Raw genomic sequence first — 14,731 nt, forward strand, 5'->3', positions numbered from 1 at the left:
CTTAAGAGCACAACTGAAGGTTCCCTGAGGGAGAAGAAATTCCACTTGTGGACTTGCTTCAGCTTGTGCCCCGGAGTTCCAGCCTGCCCTTTCTGACAGCCTACAGATTCAGGATTCCAAACTTACCTTGTCAGCAATTAGTTTACAATCACACAAACCAATTCCTTGCAGTAATTGTCATAATGTATAACTCTTAGTGATTCTGTTTTTCTGATTGAGCCCTGATACCAGGCTATTGTCAGCAACTTCATGACAATAAACTGGAAAACTCTGATGACATGGACAAATACCTAAGAAAGCAGAATTTATCAAAACTGAGTCAAGACATTTATAATAGCATCAAAAAGAATAAAATGTTTAGGAATAAATTTAGCAAGAGAAGTGCAAAACTTATACTCTGAAAATTATAAAACTTTGAAAGAAGCGAAAGAAGACCTAAATAAATGGAAAGACATCCCATGTTTATGGATCAGAATACTTAAGATTAAGATGACAATACTCTCCAAATTGATCTACAGATTCAACGCTATTCCTATCAAAACCCCCAACTGGCTTCTTTGCAGAAATGGAAAAGTTGATCTTAAAATTCATATGGAAATTCAAAGATCAAAAATAGCCAAAAGAATCTTGAAAAAAAATAAGTTTGAGGATTCACACTTCTCAATTTCAAAATTTATGGGGAAGCTACAGTAATCAAGATGGCGTGGTTACTGGCACGAAGGTAGACAGAGATCAATGGAATAGAATTGACAATCTAGAAGTAAACCCATTATTCATAATAGCAGAAAAACTGAACTCCTGAAGTGGAAAAAGTTTCCATATCAACATTATTGCAGCTGTGTTTGTGGCTCTGATAACAAAAGCCTAGAAAAAAGAATGAAGAACAGACACTCATTCTTGAAAACTGGGGTGGCAGCCTGCCCCCCCACACACACACACAAGAGTATTCCTCTCTCAAGACAGCTGGATTGGAATTGATATAGACGGTTCTTCTAAAGAGGGAGGAGTATTAATGTGGTTCAGTGAGATAGAGACTTTTCATGACATTTTCCCCTCAAATGTTATAGAAGCTGATTAAAAATAGTGGCTGGGTGTATTTAGAATATATAAAGAACTCTCAAGCTCAAAATGTAAAAATTCAATTAAAAATCGATAAAAGACATGCTCAGACATTTCACTAAGAGGAAATAGAGATGGTCAATAAACTCATAAGAAGATGTTCAACACTGTTAGTCATTAAAGAAATGCAAATTAAAACTACAATGAATACCACCAAGTTCACAAGCTGGGGCAAGAATGGCCAAACTTTTCTGGTTTTGGGTAAACAAAGATTTGCAAAAGGAATTCTTCCCAAATACTTCAAGCACATTAACATGGCGAACTTGGTGAGGCAACTGAATATGTATGGTTTCTGTAAAGTAGTACATATTGACTTTGGAATTGTAAAGTGGGAACAAGATGACCTAGTTGAATTCCAGCATCCTTACTTCAAGGCCAGATAACTTGTTGGAAAACATTAAAAGGAAAGTTTCATCTTCAAAACTAGAAAATAAAATTTGTCAGGAAGATTTAACAAAAATTATAAGTAGTCTTCAGAAGGTTCAAATAAAACAAGAGACTTTTGAGTCCAGGATTTCTGAATTGAAAAGTGAGGATGAGTCCCTTTGGAAGGAAGTGACAGGCTTACTAGCAAAACATGTACAACAGCAACAAGTCATTTGAAAGATTGTCCAGTGTATTGTTACATTGGTTCAGAATAAACCAACTTGTCAGTTTAAAACATAAAAGGCCTCTACTTCTAAACACTTAATGTAGCCCAAAAGAATATGTTTCAGCACGTAGTCAAAGAACCAGCTGATCTGATATCACCATCATGAAATTCCACGCAGTAGGACTGAAGGTTTCAAAATAAGGAAGGGAATTTCCGATGACATCATTATTTGTGCTGTTATTGGTGATAATGCAGATGAAGAAAATATCCCAGTTATTTTAGAAACTAATGAGGAGGCTATATCTGATCCTTCCAACCTAGCCAGTGTGCTGATATTGTTGAAGATGAGAATGAAGATGAGTATACCTGTTATTCAGAGTGGGGATCAGTGTGAACCAGCCAGAGAATCCCTAATTACAGCCAGTGATGTCACCAGCCCACTCATGTGTAGTGCTGCCCAGCTAAATGGCTCCGTCTGACAACAGATGATCCTGTGACCGTGATGGATTCCATTTTGAGTGATAACTTGAATCTTTTAGGAGAGGTTGAGATGTATTATCTTGACAGTACTGATTGCAGTTGAGAGGACTTCCAAGCCATGCTGTCAGGAAGACAGTTTAGCATAGACCCAGATCTGCTGGTTGATTCAGAGAATAATGAATTGGAAACTACCAAGAAAAATGTAGTTCAGCCAGTTTCAGAAGAAGGAAGATCTAAACCCAAGGCAGTAAACTGCCTTTCTATTTCTTGGATTCCTCGATGGGAACCCCACTTCTGCTATTACACAGGGGAGTACAGAAAAATCAGAAGTTACGTCCTCTGTAGATAAACCCATAGAAGTTGATGAGCTTCTTCTGGATAGCAGCCTGGACCCAGAACCAACTGAAAGTAAGCTTTTCCTGAAGCTGAAGCTAGTGAAGCCATACTGTTTTATTAATGTGAACTTGCTCCTGCACCTCTGGATAGTGATTTCCCACTTTTAGATAGCTATAGCCCCAAGAACTAGACTATATATGTATATGTTCATCAAAATGATGAAATATTTATTTTTTAGTGTCATTTGGTAATTTTAATTTTTTGTAAATTGTTTTGTTTGATCAGGTACTGTGGAATCTAAGCACCTTTTGCTTTTCTCACTACCACACACTCTATTTTAAATTTTATTAGAGAAGTTGTAGGTTTCCAGAGCAATCATCCATAAAATACAGGATTCCCCATACCACCCTATTATTAACACCTTAGCAACACCTTCTAACAAAGCTTTCACGTTACTCAAATGCATGGGTACACAAGATTTAATGCACATTATTGGCATATCTTTCAGTTGGATTAAAACGGCCATTTTTCTCCAATTGAGCAGATTGGATTTCTTTTTTACATATATGCCTATTAACCCCAGTTTAACTTTTGCTTGTTTATTTGTTTTACTTGTTTGATGCTATCTGATTGCAGTGAGTGTAAGTCTCTAGAAAGAATGGTTATAACTCCTAAAGCTTTCTCTGTTCCAGTTACTTTTTTTTTTTTATCATCATTTTATTGAGATATATTCACATACCACGCAGACATACAAAACAAATCGTACTTTCGATTGTTTACAGTACCATTACATAGTTGTACATTCATCACCTAAATCAATCCCTGATACCTTCATTAGCACACACACAAAAATAACAAGAATAATAATTAGAGTGAAAAAGAGCAATTGAAGTAAAAAAGAACACTGGGTACCTTTGTCTGTTTGTTTCCTTCCCCTACTTTTCTACACATCCATCCATAAACTAGACAAAGTGGAGTTTGGTCCTTATGGCTTTCCCAATCCCATTGTCACCCCTCATAAGCTACATTTTTATACAACTGTCTTCGAGATTCATGGGTTCTGGGTTGTAGTTTGATAGTTCCAGGTATCCACCACCAGCTACCCCAATTCTTTAGAACCTAAAAAGGGTTGTCTAAAGTGTGCGTAAGAGTGCCCACCAGAGTGATCTCTCGGCTCGTTTTGGAATCTCTCTGCCACTGAAGCCTATTTCATTTCCTTTCACATCCCCCTTTTGGTCAAGAAGATGTACTCCGTCCCACGATGCCGGGTCTACATTCCTCCCCGGGAGTCATATTCCACGTTGCCAGGGAGATTCACTCCCCTGGGTGTCTGATCCCACGTAGGGGGGAAGGCAGTGATTTCACCTTTCAAGTTGGCTTAGCCAGAGAGAGAGGGCCACGTCTGAGCAACAAAGAGGCATTCAGGAGGAGACTCTTAGGCACAAATATAGGGAGGCCTAGCCTCTCCTTTGCAGCAACCGTCTTCCCAAGGGTAAAACTTATGGTAGAGGTCTCAACCCATCAAAACACCAGTCCCCTATGTCTGTGGTGATGTTAGCAACCATGGAGGTGGGGTAGGCGAATACCCCTGCATTCTCCACAGGCTCCTCAAGGGGGCACTACATTTTTTTTTTCCTTGTTTTTCTTTTTTTTTTTTTTTTAACTTTCCCTTCTTTTTTAAATCAACTGTATGAAAAAAAAAAGTTAAAAAGAAAACAAACATACAATAAAAGAACATTTCAAAGAGACCATAGCAAGGGAGTAAGAAAAAGACAACTAACCTAAGATAACTGCTTTACTTCCAACATGTTCCTACTTTACCCCAAGAAAGTTACATAATATAGCAACATATCTGTGAACTTGTTCCTACTATATCCATCAGAAATTAACAGACCATAGTCATTTCTGGGCATCCCCAGAACGTTAAATAGCTTATCTGTTCTTCTTGGATTACTGTTCCCCCTTCCTTAATTGCTCTCTACTGCTAGTTCCCCTACATTCTTTTTTTTTTTTTTTTTTAATCATCATTTTATTGAGATATATTCACATACCACGCAGTCATACAAAACAAATTGTACTTTCGATTGTTTACAGTACCATTACATAGTTGTACATTCATCACCTAAATCAATCCCCGACACCTTCATTAGCACACACACAAAAATAACAAGAATAATAATTAGAGTCAAAAAGAGCAATTGAAGTAAAAAAGAACACTGGGTACCTTTGTCTGTTTGTTTCCTTCCCCTACTTTTCTACACATCCATCCACAAACTAGACAAAGTGGAGTCTGGTCCCCATGGCATTCCCAATCCCATTGCCACCCCTCGCAAGCCACATTTTTATACAACTGTCTTCGAGATTCATGGGTTCTGGGCTGTAGCCTAATAGTTCCAGGCATCCACCACCAGCTACCCCAATTCTCCAGAACCCAAAAAAGGTTGTCTAAAGTGTGCCCAAGAGTGCCCACCAGAGTGATCTCTCGGCTCGTTTTGGAATCTCTCTGCCACTGAAGCTTATTTCATTTCCTTTCACATCCCCCTTTTGGTCAAGAAGATGTTCTCCATCCCACGATGCCGGGCCTACATTCCTCCCCGGGAGTCACACTCCACGCCGCCAGGGAGATTCACTTCCCTGGGTGTCTGATCCCACGTAGGGGGGAGGGCAGTGACCTCACCCTTCAAGCTGGCCTAGCCAGAGAGAGAGGGCCACATCTGAGCAACAAAGAGGCATTCAGGAGGAGACTCTTAGGCACAAATACAGGGAGGCCTAGCCTCTCCCCCGTAGCAACCGTCTCCCCAAGGGTAAAACTTATGGTAGAGGGCTTAACCCATCAAACCACCAGTCCCCCATGTCTGTGGTCATGTTAGCAACCATGGAGGTGGGGTAGGCGAATACCCCTGCATTCTCCACAGGCTCCCCAAGGGGGCACTACATCCTTTTTTTTTTTCCTTGTTTGTCTTTTTTCTTTTTCTTTTTTTTTTTTTAACTTTCCCTTCTTTTTTTTTTTTTTTTTTTTTTTAATCATCATTTTATTGAGATATATTCACATACCACGCAGTCATACAAAACAAATTGTACTTTCGATTGTTTACAGTACCATTACATAGTTGTACATTCATCACCTAAATCAATCCCTGACACCTTCATTAGCACACACACAAAAATAACAAGAATAATAATTAGAGTGAAAAAGAGCAATTGAAGTAAAAAAGAACACTAGGTACCTTTGTCTGTTTGTTTGCTTCCCCTACTTTTCTACACATCGATCCATAAACTAGACAAAGTGGAGTTTGGTCCTTATGGCATTCCCAATCCCACTGTCACCCCTCATAAGCTACATTTTTATACAACTGTCTTCGAGATTCATGGGTTCTGGGTTGTAGTTTAATAGTTTCAGTTATCCACCACCAGCTACCCCAATTCTTTAGAACCTAAAAAAGGTTGTCTAAAGTGTGCGTAAGAGTGCCCACCAGAGTGATCTCTCGGCTCGTTTTGGAATCTCTCTGCCACTGAAGCTTATTTCATTTCCTTTCACATCCCCCTTTTGGTCAAGAAGATGTTCTCCATCCCACGATGCCGGGTCTACATTCCTCCCCGGGAGTCATATTCCACGTTGCCAGGGAGATTCACTTCCCTGGGTGTCTGATCCCACGTAGGGGGGAGGGCAGTGATTTCACCTTTCAAGTTGGCTTAGCCAGAGAGAGAGGGCCACATCTGAGCAACAAAGAGGCATTCAGGAGGAGACTCTTAGGCACAAATACAGGGAGGCCTAGCCTCTCCTTTGCAGCAACCGTCTTCCCAAGGGTAAAACTTATGGTAGAGGGCTCAACCCATCAAACCACCAGTCCCCTATGTCTGTGGTCATGTTAGCAACCATGGAGGTGGGGTAGGCGAATACCCCTGCATTCTCCACAGGCTCCTCAAGGGGGCACTACATCGTTTTTTTTTTTTTTTTTTTTTTTTTTAATCCTTGTTTGTCTTCTTTTTTTTTTTTTTTAACTTTCCCTTCTTTTTTCAAATCAACTGTATGAAAAAAAAGTTAAAAAGAAAACAAACATACAATAAAAGAACATTTCAAAGAGACCATAACAAGGGAGTAAGAAAAAGACAACTAACCTAAGATAACTGCTTAACTTCCAACATGTTCCTACTTTACCCCAAGAAAGTTACATAATATAGCAACATTTCAGTGAACTTGTTCCTACTACATCCATCAGAAATTAACAGACCATAGTCATTTCTGGGCATCCCCAGAACGTTAAATAGCTTATCTGTTCTTCTTGGATTATTGTTCCCCCTTCCTTAATTGCTCTCTACTGCTAGTTCCCCTACATTCTACATTATAAACCATTTGTTTTACATTTTTCAAAGTTCACATTAGTGGTAGCATATAATATTTCTCTTTTTGTGCCTGGCTTATTTCGCTCAGCATTATGTCTTCAAGGTTCATCCATGTTGTCATATGTTTCACGAGATCGTTCCTTCTTACTGCCGCGTAGTATTCCATCGTGTGTATATACCACATTTTATTTATCCACTCATCTGTTGAAGGACATTTGGGTTGTTTCCATCTCTTGGCAATTGTGAATAATGCTGCTATGAACATTGGCGTGCAGATATCTGTTCGTGTCACTGCTTTCCGATCTTCCGGGTATATACCGAGAAGTGCAATCGCTGGATCGAATGGTAGCTCTATATCTAGTTTTCTAAGGAACTTCCAGACTGACTTCCAGAGTGGCTGAACCATTATACAGTCCCACCAACAATGAATAAGAGTTCCAATTTCTCCACATCCCCTCCAGCATTTGTAGTTTCCTGTTTGTTTAATGGCAGCCATTCTAACCGGTGTTAGATGGTATCTCATTGTGGTCTTAATTTGCATCTCTCTAATAGCTAGTGAAGCTGAACATTTTTTCATGTGTTTCTTGGCCATTTGTATTTCCTCTTCAGAGAACTGTCTTTTCATATCTTTTGCCCATTTTATAATTGGGCTGTCTGTACTATTGTCATTGAGTTGCAGGATTTCTTTATATATGCAAGATATCAGTCTTTTGTCAGATACATGGTTTCCAAAAATATTTTCCCATTGAGTTGGCTGCCTCTTTACCTTTTTGAGAAATTCCTTTGAGGTGCAGAAACTTCTAAGCTTGAGGAGTTCCCATTTATCTATTTTCTCTTTTGTTGCTTGTGCTTTGGGTGTAAAGTCTAGGAAGTGGCCGCCTAATACAAGGTCTTGAAGATGTTTTCCTACATTATCTTCTAGGAGTTTTATGGTACTTTCTTTTATATTGAGATCTTTGGTCCATTTTGAGTTAATTTTTGTGTAGGGGGTGAGGTAGGGGTCCTCTTTCATTCTTTTAGATATGGATATCCAACTCTCCCAGCCCCATTTGTTGAAAAGACCTTTATGGCTCAGTTCAGTGACTTTGGGGGCCTTATCAAAGATCAGTCGGCCATAGATCTGAGGGTCTATCTCTGAATTCTCAATTCGATTCCATTGATCTATATGTCTATCTTTGTGCCAGTACCATGCTGTTTTGGCAACTGTGGCTTTATAATAAGCTTCAAAGTCAGGGAGTGTAAGTCCTCCCACTTCGTTTTTCTTTTTTAGAGTGTCTTTAGCAATTCGAGGCATCTTCCCTTTCCAAATAAATTTGATAACTAGCTTTTCCAAGTCTGCAAAGTAGGTTGTTGGAATTTTGATTGGGATTGCATTGAATCTGTAGATGAGTTTGGGTAGAATTGACATCTTAATGACGTTTAGCCTTCCTATCCATGAACATGGAATATTTTTCCATCTTTGAAGGTCCCCTTCTATTTCTTTTAGTAGAGTTATGTAGTTTTCTTTGTATAGGTCTTTTACATCTTTGGTTAAGTTTATTCCTAGGTACTTGATTTTTTTAGTTGCTATTGAAAATGGTATCTTTTTCTTGAGTGTCTCTTCAGTTTGTTCATTTCTAGCATATAGAAACATTACTGACTTATGTGCATTAATCTTGTATCCCGCTACTTTGCTAAATTTGTTTATTAGCTCTAGTAGCTGTATCGTTGATTTCTCAGGGTTTTCTAGATATAAGATCATATCATCTGCAAACAATGACAGTTTTACTTCTTCTTTTCCAATTTGGATGCCTTTTATTTCTTTGTCTTGCCGGATTGCCCTGGCTAGCACTTCCAGCACAATGTTGAATAACAGTGGTGACAGCGGGCATCCTTGTCTTGTTCCTGATCTTAGAGGGAAGGCTTTCAGTCTCTCACCATTGAGTACTATGCTGGCTGTGGGTTTTTCATCTATGCTCATTATCATGTTGAGGAAGTTTCCTTCAATTCCTACCTTTTGAAGTGTTTTTATCAAAAACGGATGTTGGATTTTGTCAAATGCTTTTTCAGCATCTATTGAGATGATCAATTGATTTTTCCCTTTCGAGTTTTTAATGTGTTGTAATACATTGATTGATTTTCTTATGTTGAACCATCCTTGCATGCCTGGAATGAACCCCACTTGGTCATGGTGTATGATTTTTTTTAATGTGTCTTTGGATTTGATTTGCAAGTATTTTGTTGAGGATTTTTGCATCTATATTCATTAGGGAGATTGGCTGGTAGTTTTCCTTTTTTGTAGCATCTTTGCCTGGTTTTGGTATTAGATTGATGTTAGCTTCATAAAATGAGTTAGGTAGTGTTCCATTTTCTTCAATGTTTTGAAAGAGTTTGAGTAAGATTGGTGTCAGTTCTTTCTGGAAAGTTTGGTAGAATTCCCCTGTGGAGCCATCTGGCCCTGGGCATTTATTTGTGGGAAGATTTTTGATGACTGATTGGATCTCTTTGCTTGTGATGGGTTGGTTGAGGTCTTCTATTTCTTCTCTGGTCAGTCTAGGTTGTTCATATGTTTCCAGGAAATTGTCCATTTCCTCTACATTATCCAGTTTGTTGGCATACAGTTGTTCATAGTATCCTCGTATAATTTTTTTAATTTCTTCAGGATCTGCAGTTATGTCACCTTTTTCATTCATTATTTTGTTTATATGGGTCTTCTCTCTTTTTGATTTTGTCAGTCTAGCTAGGGGCTTGTCAATCTTGTTGATCTTCTCAAAGAACCAACTTTTGGTGATATTTATCCTCTCTATTGTTTTTTTTGTTCTCTGTGTCATTTATTTCTGCTTTAATCCTTGTTATTTCTTTTCTTCTACTTGGTTTAGGATTGGTTTGCTGTTCGTTTTCTAGCTTCTTCAGTTGATCCATTAGTTCTTTGATTTTGGCTCTTTCTTCCTTTTTAATATATGCGTTTAGTGCTATAAATTTCCCCCTTAGCACTGCTTTTGCTGCATCCCATAGGTTTTGGTATGTTGTGTTCTCATTTTCATTCGTCTCTATATATTTAGCAATTTCTCTTGCTATTTCTTCTTTAACCCACTGATTGTTTAGGAGTGTGTTGTTTAACCTCCAGGTACTTGTGAATTTTCTAAGTCTCTGATGGTTATTGACTTCTAATTGTATTCCATTGTGGTCAGAGAATGTGCTTTGAATAATTTCAATCTTTTTAAATTTATTGAGGCTTGTTTTATGTCCCAGCATATGATCTATTCTGGAGAAAGTTCCATGAGCACTAGAAAAGTATGTGTATCCTGGTGATTTGGGATGTAATGTCCTGTATATGTCTGTTAAATCTAATTCATTTATCAGATTGTTTAGGTTTTCAATTTCCTTATTGGTCTTCTGTCTGGTTGATCTATCTATAGGAGAGAGTGATGTGTTGAAGTCTCCCACAATTATTGTGGAAACATCAATTGCTTCCTTTAGTTTTGCCAGTGTTTCTCTCATGTATTTTGTGGCACCTTGATTGGGTGCATAGACATTTACGATTGTTATTTCTTCTTGCTGAATTGCCCCTTTTATTAGTATGTAGTGGCCTTCTTTGTCTCTCAAAACATCCCTGCATTTGAAGTCTATTTTATCTGAGATTAATATTGCTACACCTGCTTTCTTTTGGCTGTAGCTTGCATGAAATATTTTTTTCCATCCTTTCACTTTCAGTTTCTTTGTGTCCCTGTGTCTAAGATGAGTCTCTTGTATGCAACATATTGATGGTTCATTTTTTTTGATCCATTCTGCGAATCTATATCTTTTAATTGGGGAGTTTAATCCATTTACATTCAACGTTAAAACCGTGAAGGCATTTCTTGAATCGGCCATCTTATCCTTTGGTTTATGTTTGCCATATTTTTCCCCTCTCTCTATTAATATCCTTTATTGTACCCATACCGAATCTCTTTAGTACTGAACCTTTCTCCAAGTCTCTCTGTTCTTTGTTTCTCTGTCTGTAGGGCTCCCTTTAGTATCTCCAGTAGGGCAGGTCTCTTGTTAGCAAATTCTCTCAGCATTTGTTTGTCTGTGAAAAATTTAAGCTCTCCCTCAAATTTGAAGGAGAGCTTTGCTGGATAAAGTATTCTTGGCTGGAAATTTTTCTCACTCAGAATTTTAAATATATCGTGCCACTGCCTTCTCGCCTCCATGGTGGCTGCTGAGTAGTCACTACTTAGTCTTATGCTGTTTCCTTTGTATGTGGTGAATTGCTTTTCTCTTGCTGCTTTCAGAACTTGCTCCTTCTCTTCTGTGTTTGATAGTGTGATCAGTATATGTCTCGGAGTGGGTTTATTTGGATTTATTCTATTTGGGGTTCGCTGAGCATTTATGATTTGTGTATTTATGTTGTTTAGAAGATTTGGGAAGTTTTCCCCAACAATTTCTTTGAATACTCTTCCTAGACCTTTACCCTTTTCTTCCCCTTCTGGAACACCAATGAGTCTTATATTTGGACGTTCCATATTATCTATCATATCCCTGAGGTCCATTTCGATTTTTTCAATTTTTTTCCCCATTCTTTCTTTTATGCTTTCATTTTCCATTCTGTCATCTTCGAGGTCACTGATTCGTTGTTCAACTTCCTCTAGTCTTGTACTATGAGTGTCCAGAATCTTTTTAATTTGGTCAACAGTTTCTTTAATTTCCATAAGATCATCCATTTTTTTATTTAGTCTTGCAATGTCTTCTTTATGCTCTTCTAGAGTCTTCTTGATTTCCTTCATATCCCGTACTATGGTCTCATTGTTCATCTTTAGTTCTTTGAGTAGCTGCTCTAGGTGCTGTGTCTCTTCTGGTGTTTTGATTTGGGTGCTTGGGCTTGGGTTATCCATATCGTCTGGTTTTTTCATATGCTTTATAATTTTCTGTTGTTTTTGGCCTCGTGGCATTTGCTGAACTTGATAGGGTTCTTTTAGGGTTTGTAGACCTATTGAAGTCCTTATCTATAATTTATCAGATCTACAGCTTCGTGGAGTACTTTCTCTAACTAACCAGCAGGTGGCGTCCACGAGCCACCTGTTCTCCACAAGCCAGTTCTCCCCTGCTTAGCCTTTTTGGTGAGTGGGGGAGTGAGTCTTGTGGGGTCCAATTGGTGTACCAAGCTTGCGTGTGTAGTTGGTGTTGCCTGCCCTGTATGTGGGGCGTGTTTCTGGGCAGTTGGGGAGGGGTGGTGGCCCTAACAATCAAATCTCCCTGATGATCCTAGAGTTTTAAAGCTGCTGCAATAGTCTAATCCTTCAGTTCAGTCCTGCCACAGTTTGTCTCTGCCACTGACCCACAAGTCTTTGGTATTGGCGTATGGCTCCTGAGACTTGCAAGTGGGCCCCTCTTCCAGGCTGTGCACCCCGGGTCCTCTGTTGAGGGATGACTGTGCTATGTCACAGGTGAGTGCCGTCCCCCCAGGGCAGTTCTGGTCTTCTGGGCTGTGTAGGGAGGCTCCCAGTCTGCTCAAATGATGGCTAAATGGGGCTTTGTTAATTCACACTGCTCCACCTTCCCAGCTCTGGGACAATCAGCTGAGGTTGCAGGGAAGGCTAATGTCCACGCCCAGTTTTGTGGTGTGTGCCTGTTATTTGAAGCGCTTCCGTCACACTGGGTTGTCTGGGGCAGCTCTGGGCTATGGGGCTGGCGATGGGCAGGAGTGTTTCCTGTCCACCAGGATGGTGGCTGTGAGCAGACACCCCCCCTTTTCTTGGGAAGTTGTGGTGTTTAGTGAATTTTCTCAGCCACTGGATTATTGCCTTTTGTCTCAGAGCTCTCTTAGTTCTGCTCTTGACTTGACGTGCCCAAATTGCAATTCTTTGAAGCTTTCTGTATTGGGCTTCTTAGAGTAATTGTTTTAGAAAAAGAAAAAAGGATTAAAAAAAAAAAAAAAAAAAGGGGGCCTTCCTCAGAGATCTAATGGGTTATTGAAATGCTAATAGACAAAGCAACCAGGGCCATTAAGGAAAGGTCCACAGGGCAGAGAGATCAGCTTTTCTTCGGGATTTGCATATACACCTCAAGGCCTGAGCTCCGCCCTTCCCCTTTCTGTGTTCACCAGAACTCCAAAAATCCTCTGCTTTTATTGGAGTTTTTCGCGTTATTTTTTTTTTTTCTATGCCTGTCTCCTCTCTGCTGGGCTGGCAGCTCTCAGATTCTCTGGTGTCTGGTCTCAGTCTATCTATGGTTGGAGTATGAATCAGTAGAATGAGTTTCTGAGAAGGGCTACCACTGCAGTTCTCCCTTCTCCTTCCCGGAGCTGACAGCCCCTCCTCCCACGGGACTGAGCCTGGCAGGGAGGGGCGCGGGTCCCCTGGCCGCAAAAACTTACAGATTTCGCTGATCTCAGCAGTTCGACATTTTCATGAGTGTTGTATGAAGTATTCCCAAAGACAGATTGCTCTGTGGTGTCCAGTCCACGCAGTTCCTGGCTTTTTACCTACTTTCCTGGAGGAGTAACTAAAACTTACAGCTCACCAGTCTGCCATCTTGCCCCGCCTCCCCAGTTACTTTTATTAAATATTTCTCACTTGTCTTATTTTTAAAACTGGGAACATAAAGCACCTATATCTTGTAAAACTTTATTTGTCTCTCTCAGTTCAGAGAAGTTCGTTTATGTTCCAGGAACTTCATTTATGCTCACCAGGAAAGGCAAAGTGTGTGTTAGTGCTCACTGTCTGATATGGTTCCAACTCCGTGGACATGGAAAGAAGGATGGGATGGAGTCAGCCCTACCCACTCAATTGGACTTGTTTTAAGTAAAAGTTTTCTATTTTTTTTATATGTGTGTTTTTTTGAACCATATTATTTAGAAAGAGAAATATAATGAATGTTCAGTAAAAAAAAAAAAAAAAAAACTACAATAAAATATCACTACATACCTATCAAAAATGTTAAAGTGAAAAATAGTAATAATACCAAATGCTAGTGAGGAGATGCAGAAACTGAATCACTGATACATTGCTGGGGGGAATGTGAAATGTTACAGCCACTCTGGAAAATAGTTTGACAGGTTTTTTTTTTTTTCAAAACTAAAAATTGGTATACCTATGACCCAGCACTTGCACTCTTAGACTTATATTCCAGAGAAATGAGGACTTATTTTCATGCAGGAATTTGAAGATAACTTTATAGTAGCTTTATTCATAATATCCCCAAACTAGAAACTACTCAAATATCCTTCATGGGTGAATGGTTAAACAAACTGTGGTACATCCATACTGTGGTATACTACTCAGCAATAAGAAGGAGTGAACTATTGATAAATGCAACAACTTGAATGAACCTAAAGGAAATTATGCTGAGAGACAAAAGTCAATCTCAAAATACAGACTGCATGATTCCAATTATATAACATTAAGAAATAGCATAACTAAAGAGATGGAGAACAGATTAGTGGTTGGTAGAGTTAAAGATTGAGAATGGGGATGAGTATAGGTATAAAGTGATGACATGAGAGTTTTGTGGTTATGGAACAGTTGAGTATCCTATTTTGGTAATGGTTACACAAGGATAAAAATGTGATAAAATTGCATGGAAGAGAAGTGAGAGCAAAAATTGAGGAATTAACTCTCCACCTAGAAGAACCAGAGCAAGAACAGCAAATAAACCCCAAAGCAAACAGAAGGAAAGAAATAACAAAGGTCAGAGCAGAAATAAATGAAACTGAGAAGAGGAAAACAATAGAGAGAATCAACAAAACCAGAAGCTGGTTCTTGAAGAAAATCAACAAAATTGATGGACCCCTCGCTAGGCTAACAAAAAAAAAAAAAAAAAAGAGTGAGAGAGAGAGAGCGGATGCAAATAAATGCAATCAGAAACGGGAAAGGAAACATAAATACTGACCCTGAAGGAGAT

At 39.1% G+C, this 14,731-nt stretch overlaps 1 pseudogene; it reads left to right on the top strand.

Moving 5' to 3' along the window:
- Window positions 1–1,262: 1,262 nt before the first annotated feature.
- On the top strand, window positions 1,263–2,717 carry LOC119532636 (annotated as a pseudogene).
- The last annotated feature ends 12,014 nt before the right edge of the window (window positions 2,718–14,731 follow it).

Source organism: Choloepus didactylus, chromosome 4, assembly GCF_015220235.1.
Source record: "Choloepus didactylus isolate mChoDid1 chromosome 4, mChoDid1.pri, whole genome shotgun sequence".
In the NCBI taxonomy this organism is placed as follows: Eukaryota; Metazoa; Chordata; class Mammalia; order Pilosa; family Megalonychidae; genus Choloepus; species Choloepus didactylus.